Genomic DNA, 5,959 nt, shown 5'->3' on the forward strand with positions numbered 1-5,959 from the left:
AAGGCTTGGATCCCACGTTTCTGTGGCTGTGGTGTAGGCCGGCAGCTACAGCTCCGATTGGACCCCTAGCCTGGGAACCTCCATATGCCACGAGTGTGGCCCTAAACAGACAAAAGACAACAACAACAACAAAAATTTAGTTAACCTCCATCACCCATACATAGTTACACATTTTTTTTTCTTGCAATGAGAACTTTTAAGGTCTACTGTCTTAACTTTCTCACTATAGCATTTTAGAACAATACCAGACTTATAGCAGATAATTAATAAATATTTGTTATGTAAAAACCAGAATAATTTAATGCAGCCTGGTGATAAAATACCCTACTGAAAAAATTTTCCTAATAGTTACTAACAAATGCTAACAAAGAAAGCCTCACATACTTAAGCAGCATTGATTTGGTTGGATAGATTCCAGGAACTATGACAATCTTTGCCAACACCCACTCAGAACCCCCTTTGCCCCATCCATCTGCTGAATGTTTCTATTCATATATTTGCCTTGTGGCTTTGTTTTTGGTCCCAGCTAAACTTTTTCTTGTCCAAAGGAAGAAGCATAATCTCAGTGTCTGGTACATATTTAGCCTTTTCCTGTTCAAGACTTGGTGTTCTATCTTTTCCAAGGCATTCTGAGCCATAGCCTCATCTTCTCCATGGTTATTCTACAGCCATGCCACTTGCCCTGCTCACCACACTGCTGATCTGAAACAGGTTCAGATCTTGTACAGACTGAGGTTAAGAGTACCTACCTCATACTGGGAATGTACTGACAAACTGAGTTCTGTGTGGGCAGTACGACTGTGTAGTTTTCAAGCTGCTTTTAGGAGCTGTTTGAGTTGTTATGCTTACGACTGATAAGATTGTATTCCTGCTCACTAAATGCTAGAAAAAATATTAAGAACTGAGTTTTTCAGAATTTAAAAATAGACATGTATACATATTTATACAGAACCTAAATAAAACACTAATTCTTCTACTGAAATTATATTGGGCCTTTTTCTTGTGAGGGTTTTACATGGAGCATTTTATACATGTGGCTAAATCAGTCTAGCAGAGGGAATAACAGGAAATGCAACTCTTACGCAATGGTTAAATGGCTCTGAAAAGTCCATGAAATTTACACTAGAATTTACTCAGAATCCCCAACTCAGTTTCTTCAGGGTGATTTTTTCCAACAGATGATACTAAAAAAAAAAAAAAATTCCTGCTTTGTTATATATTTTACTTATAGTTAAAATATTTTCATGCCCAATCTCAGATAGAGCATGGCAAAGTTAAAAGAGAATGGACATGAGAACCAGGATTTATTCACAATTCTGTTTAGAAAAAAAATGGTGTTCACCTTTAAGCCAGTTACCTATCCTCTCCGAATCTCAGTTTCTCCATCTGGAAAACGAGGTAACAATGAGTAACAATGGTTCTTAACTGAGGTGTATAATGCCCCACCTGGGGCTTTGGAAATGTATGGTGCCTTTTTTGGCATTTAGCAGGCTGGTGCCAGTGATATTAAAAGTTCCACGATATGTATGACAGTCCTGCATGAGCAAGAATTGTCTTCCTCAAAATGCCAGTAAATGCTCCTCTGGGGAAACACTGGACTGGATTTTTGTAAAACTTTTATTGGAGTATAGTTTGTTTTGTTTTGTTTTTGTTTTTTTGTTTTTTGTCTTTTTGCCTTTTCTAGGGCCGCTGCTGCGGCATATGGAGGTTCCCAGGCTAGGGGGACCTCGGAGCTGTAGCCACCGGCCTACACCACAGCCACAGCAACGCGGGATCCAAGCCGCGTCTGCAACCTACACCCGCTGAGCGAGGCCAGGGACCGAACCCGCAACCTCATGGTTCCTAGTCGGATTCGTTAACCACTGCGCCACGACGGGAACTCCTTTTGAAGTATAGTTGACTTACAACGTTGTACTAGTTCCAGGTGTATAGCAAAGTGAGTCATTTATACATATAAATATATCCATTCTTTTTTCCCATATAGGTTATTACAAACTATTGAGTAGATTTTCCTGTACTATATAGTAGATTCTTGTTAATCATCTCTTTTATATAGAAATACGTATGTGTTATTCCCATCCTCCCAATTCCTCCCTTCCCCCAACACTTTCACCTATGGTGGCCACAAGATTGGTTTTGAAATCTGTGAGTTTGTTTCTGTTTTATAAATAAGTTCTTTTTAATCATTTTTGTTAGATTCCACGTATAAGTGATATGATATTGTATGTGATATCATATAGTATCTGTCTTTCTCTGTCTGACTTACTTCGCTCAATATGATAATCTCTAGGTCCATCCACACTGCTGCAAATGGCATTATTTCATTTTTTTTCTTTATGGCTGAGTAATATTCCATTGTATATATTACCACATCTTCTTTATTCATGTCTCTGTCGATGGACAGTTGGGTTGATTCCGTGTCTTGACTATTGTAAATGGTGCTGCAGTGAACATTAGGGTGCATGTATCTTTTCAAATTACGGTTTTCTCCAGATGTATGCTCAGGAGTAGGATCGCTGGATCACTATAAGGACAGTATGGACTGGAATTTTACGATTCCTTCCAGCTCTGACATTCTATGTTCCTGTGATACTGCCTCTCTTAGATTTACTATGTTAACATGTAATTTACTAACATTTGGAACTCCCCCCCCCAAAAAAATCACCTTTCAAATAATTTTCAAATGAGTTTCCTTTTGGATATAATAGGAAATTTCAATTTTTCTTACAGATGACAAATTGTCTTGGGTAGAACTATACACTGAATATGACAAAAATTGCATAAATGATGAGAAAAGGAGAAAATGGACTATACAGTTCAAGCTTTCTATATATTTTATGAAGCAATGAAATATTAACTATAAGTATACTGTTAAAATTTAAGGAAGTATACTGTAATCTCTAGAGTAAATGCTAAAATTAAAATATAAAAGAGATATAGCTACAAAGTCAAATTATAAAATAAAAATATATTTTTAGAAATAAATATTCAGTTAATCCAATAGGGAGAAGGAAAGGAGGATTAGCAGAATAGATGACAAAGGATACATCAGAAAATAAATAGTAAAATGGTACACTTAAATCTAACTCTATCAAATTTTACAGTAAATGCTGATGGTGCATAAACACTATAATTAAAATGCAGAAGTTGTCAGAATGGATAAAAACTGAGACCCAAGTATGTGCTATTGACTGGAGATACACTTTATTTTTTTATAGTGCCCATAAATGAAATTTTACTGGAACACAGCCATGAGCATAATTGCTTTGTGTATTATCTATGGTTACTCTCAACCTGCACTGACAAAGCTGAGTAGTTGCTACAGAAATCATAGACTTTATAAGTCTAAAATACTTGCTATCTGGCTCTTTACAGAAAAAGATTGTCAACCCATGCCAACCATCCATTCATTTCTTCCTTGCAGATTTTTATTTTCTTTCTTTTCAATTGAAATATAACATAAAATGCACAAATATAAGTATACAGCTCAATAAATTTTACACATGTGTTCCTTATTATTTTGAAACAAGTCCCAGATATTATTTTATCCATTAAATACTCCATTATGCATCTGTAAAAGATAAGGACTTAAAGGTCTATACAGTCATTCAAGGTAAAATAATTAACAATAATATCTTCAGATCATCAGAGGTTAAATTCCTTAATATCAAATATCTAGTCAGGGCTCAACTTTAATGATTATAGAGATATACTTTAAATGTACAGATACAAATTGACTGAAATAATATGGATGCACACTGTGGTATATGGAATGATTGACCAATGGGGAATTTATGTATAGCACAGGGAACTCTACTCAATATTCTGTGACAATCTATGTGGGAAAAGAATCTGAAGAAGAATGGATGTGTATATATGGATAACTGAATCACTTTGTTGTATAGCAGAAATTACCACAACATTTTAAGTCAACTATACTTCAATAAAACTTTTTAAAAAAGAAATAATATGAATGGAAAAAATATACATGCTGTAGAAGTATAGGAAAGTAAGGGTCACAATATTAATATCAGATAAGACAGACTTCGATAAAAGAGTATTACCAGAGATAAAAAAGAAGAAGAAGTAGAAAAGAGAAGGATCAATTTGTCAGGGAAATATAACAATAATAAATGTTTATTCACCTTATAACAAAGCTTCAAAATAATGAACAAATTTGACAAATTAAAGGGAAAACTTGACACTTCCACAATCATAGCTGGAGATTTTAACATCCTTCTTTCAATAATTGAAGAACAAGATAAAATTTAGTAAAGATATAGAAGATTTGGAGAACTTCTATCAACCACCTTGAGTTATTTGCTATTTACAGAACACAGCACCTTACAATTATAGAGTGTACATTCCTTTCAAGTGTAGACAGACCAATGTCTAGGCCAAAAGAAAAAGTCCAATTAAATAGGACTGAAATCATACGGAGTATGTTCTCTGATCACAAGGGAGCTAAATTACGAATAAATAGCAATAATATATCTAGAAAAAGAAATAAATATTTGGGAATTAAACAACTCACTACTAAATGACCCAGAGAGGAAAGAATATATCAGAAGAGAAATTAGAAAATATTTTAAACTGAATAACAACAATAAAACTACAACATACATAAATTTAGAAATTTAGATAAAGCTGTGCTTAGAAGAAAATTTATAGTTTTAAATACTTAAAACAGAAAAAAGTTACCACTCCAAAAAACTATGAAAAGAAAAGCTTTTAATTCTAAATAAGTGGAAAGAAAAAATAATGAAGATAACAGCAGATATACATCAAATAAAAAACAACCATTGGAGAACATAAACAAAGCCAAAATTTAATTCTTTATAAAGCTCAAGAGAAGTTAGACTGATCAAGGGAAAAAGAGGGAGAACACAAATTACCAATATAAGTAATTAAAGAGGGGTTATCCCTGGAAATCTTAGATATTAAAAGTATAATAAAGGAATATTATGGACAATTTTGGACAAAAAAAGTAGATAACTTACATAATGAGGGCTAATTCGTTGAAAAATGCAACTTACCAAAAATGACAAAAAATAAAACAGAAAATCTAAATTACACAATAGAGCTGAATAAATTGAACTAGTTATTTAAAAAATTGCCCCAAAAGAAAACTTCGGGCTTTTGTACTTTCACAGATAAATCTTATCAAATATCTAAAGAGGAAATAGGATGAGGACCTCCTGTTGTGTCTCAGTGGTAACAAACCCGACTAGTATCCATAAGGATGTGAGTTTGATCCCTGACCTTGCTCAGTGGGTTAAGGATCCTGTGTTGCTGTTGCTGTGGCTGTGGTGCAGGCCAGCAGCTGTAGCTCTGATTCGACCCCTAACCTGGAATTTCCATATGCTGTGGGTACAGCCCTAAAAAAAAAAAAAAAAAAAAAAAAAAAAAAAAAAAAAAAAAAAAAAAGAAAAGAAATAGGATGAATCTTAAACTCTATCAGAAAATTGGAGTTCCCATTGTGGCTCAGCAGGTTCTATGAGGATGCAGATTCAATCCCTCGCCTTGCTTGCTCAGTGAGTTAAGGATTCAGCATTGCTGTAAGCCGTGGTGTAGGTCACAGATGCGGCTCAGATCCAGTGTTGATTTGGCTGTGGTGTAGACCTCAGCTGCAGCTCCAATTTGACCCCTATCCCAGGAACTTCCACATGCTGCAAGTGCAGCTATAAAAAGAAAGAAAAGAAAATAGAGGAAAAGGGATCAATTCACAACTGATTTTATGAGGCAAAGTATAAACCTAATTTTAAAACCTAAGAAAGTCATTACAAAAAACGAAACTAATAAACCAGTATCCCTCATGAACACAGGCACAAAACACAACACAATTCGAGCAAATAAAATTCAGAAACTTAGAAAGATATATCATAACCATGCAACATTTATCCCAGGAATGTAGATAGAATTGATTTATTTCAAAAATGTAATCATTGTCATTTGCCAT

Source organism: Phacochoerus africanus, chromosome X (genome assembly GCF_016906955.1).
Source record: "Phacochoerus africanus isolate WHEZ1 chromosome X, ROS_Pafr_v1, whole genome shotgun sequence".
NCBI lineage: Eukaryota > Metazoa > Chordata > Mammalia > Artiodactyla > Suidae > Phacochoerus > Phacochoerus africanus.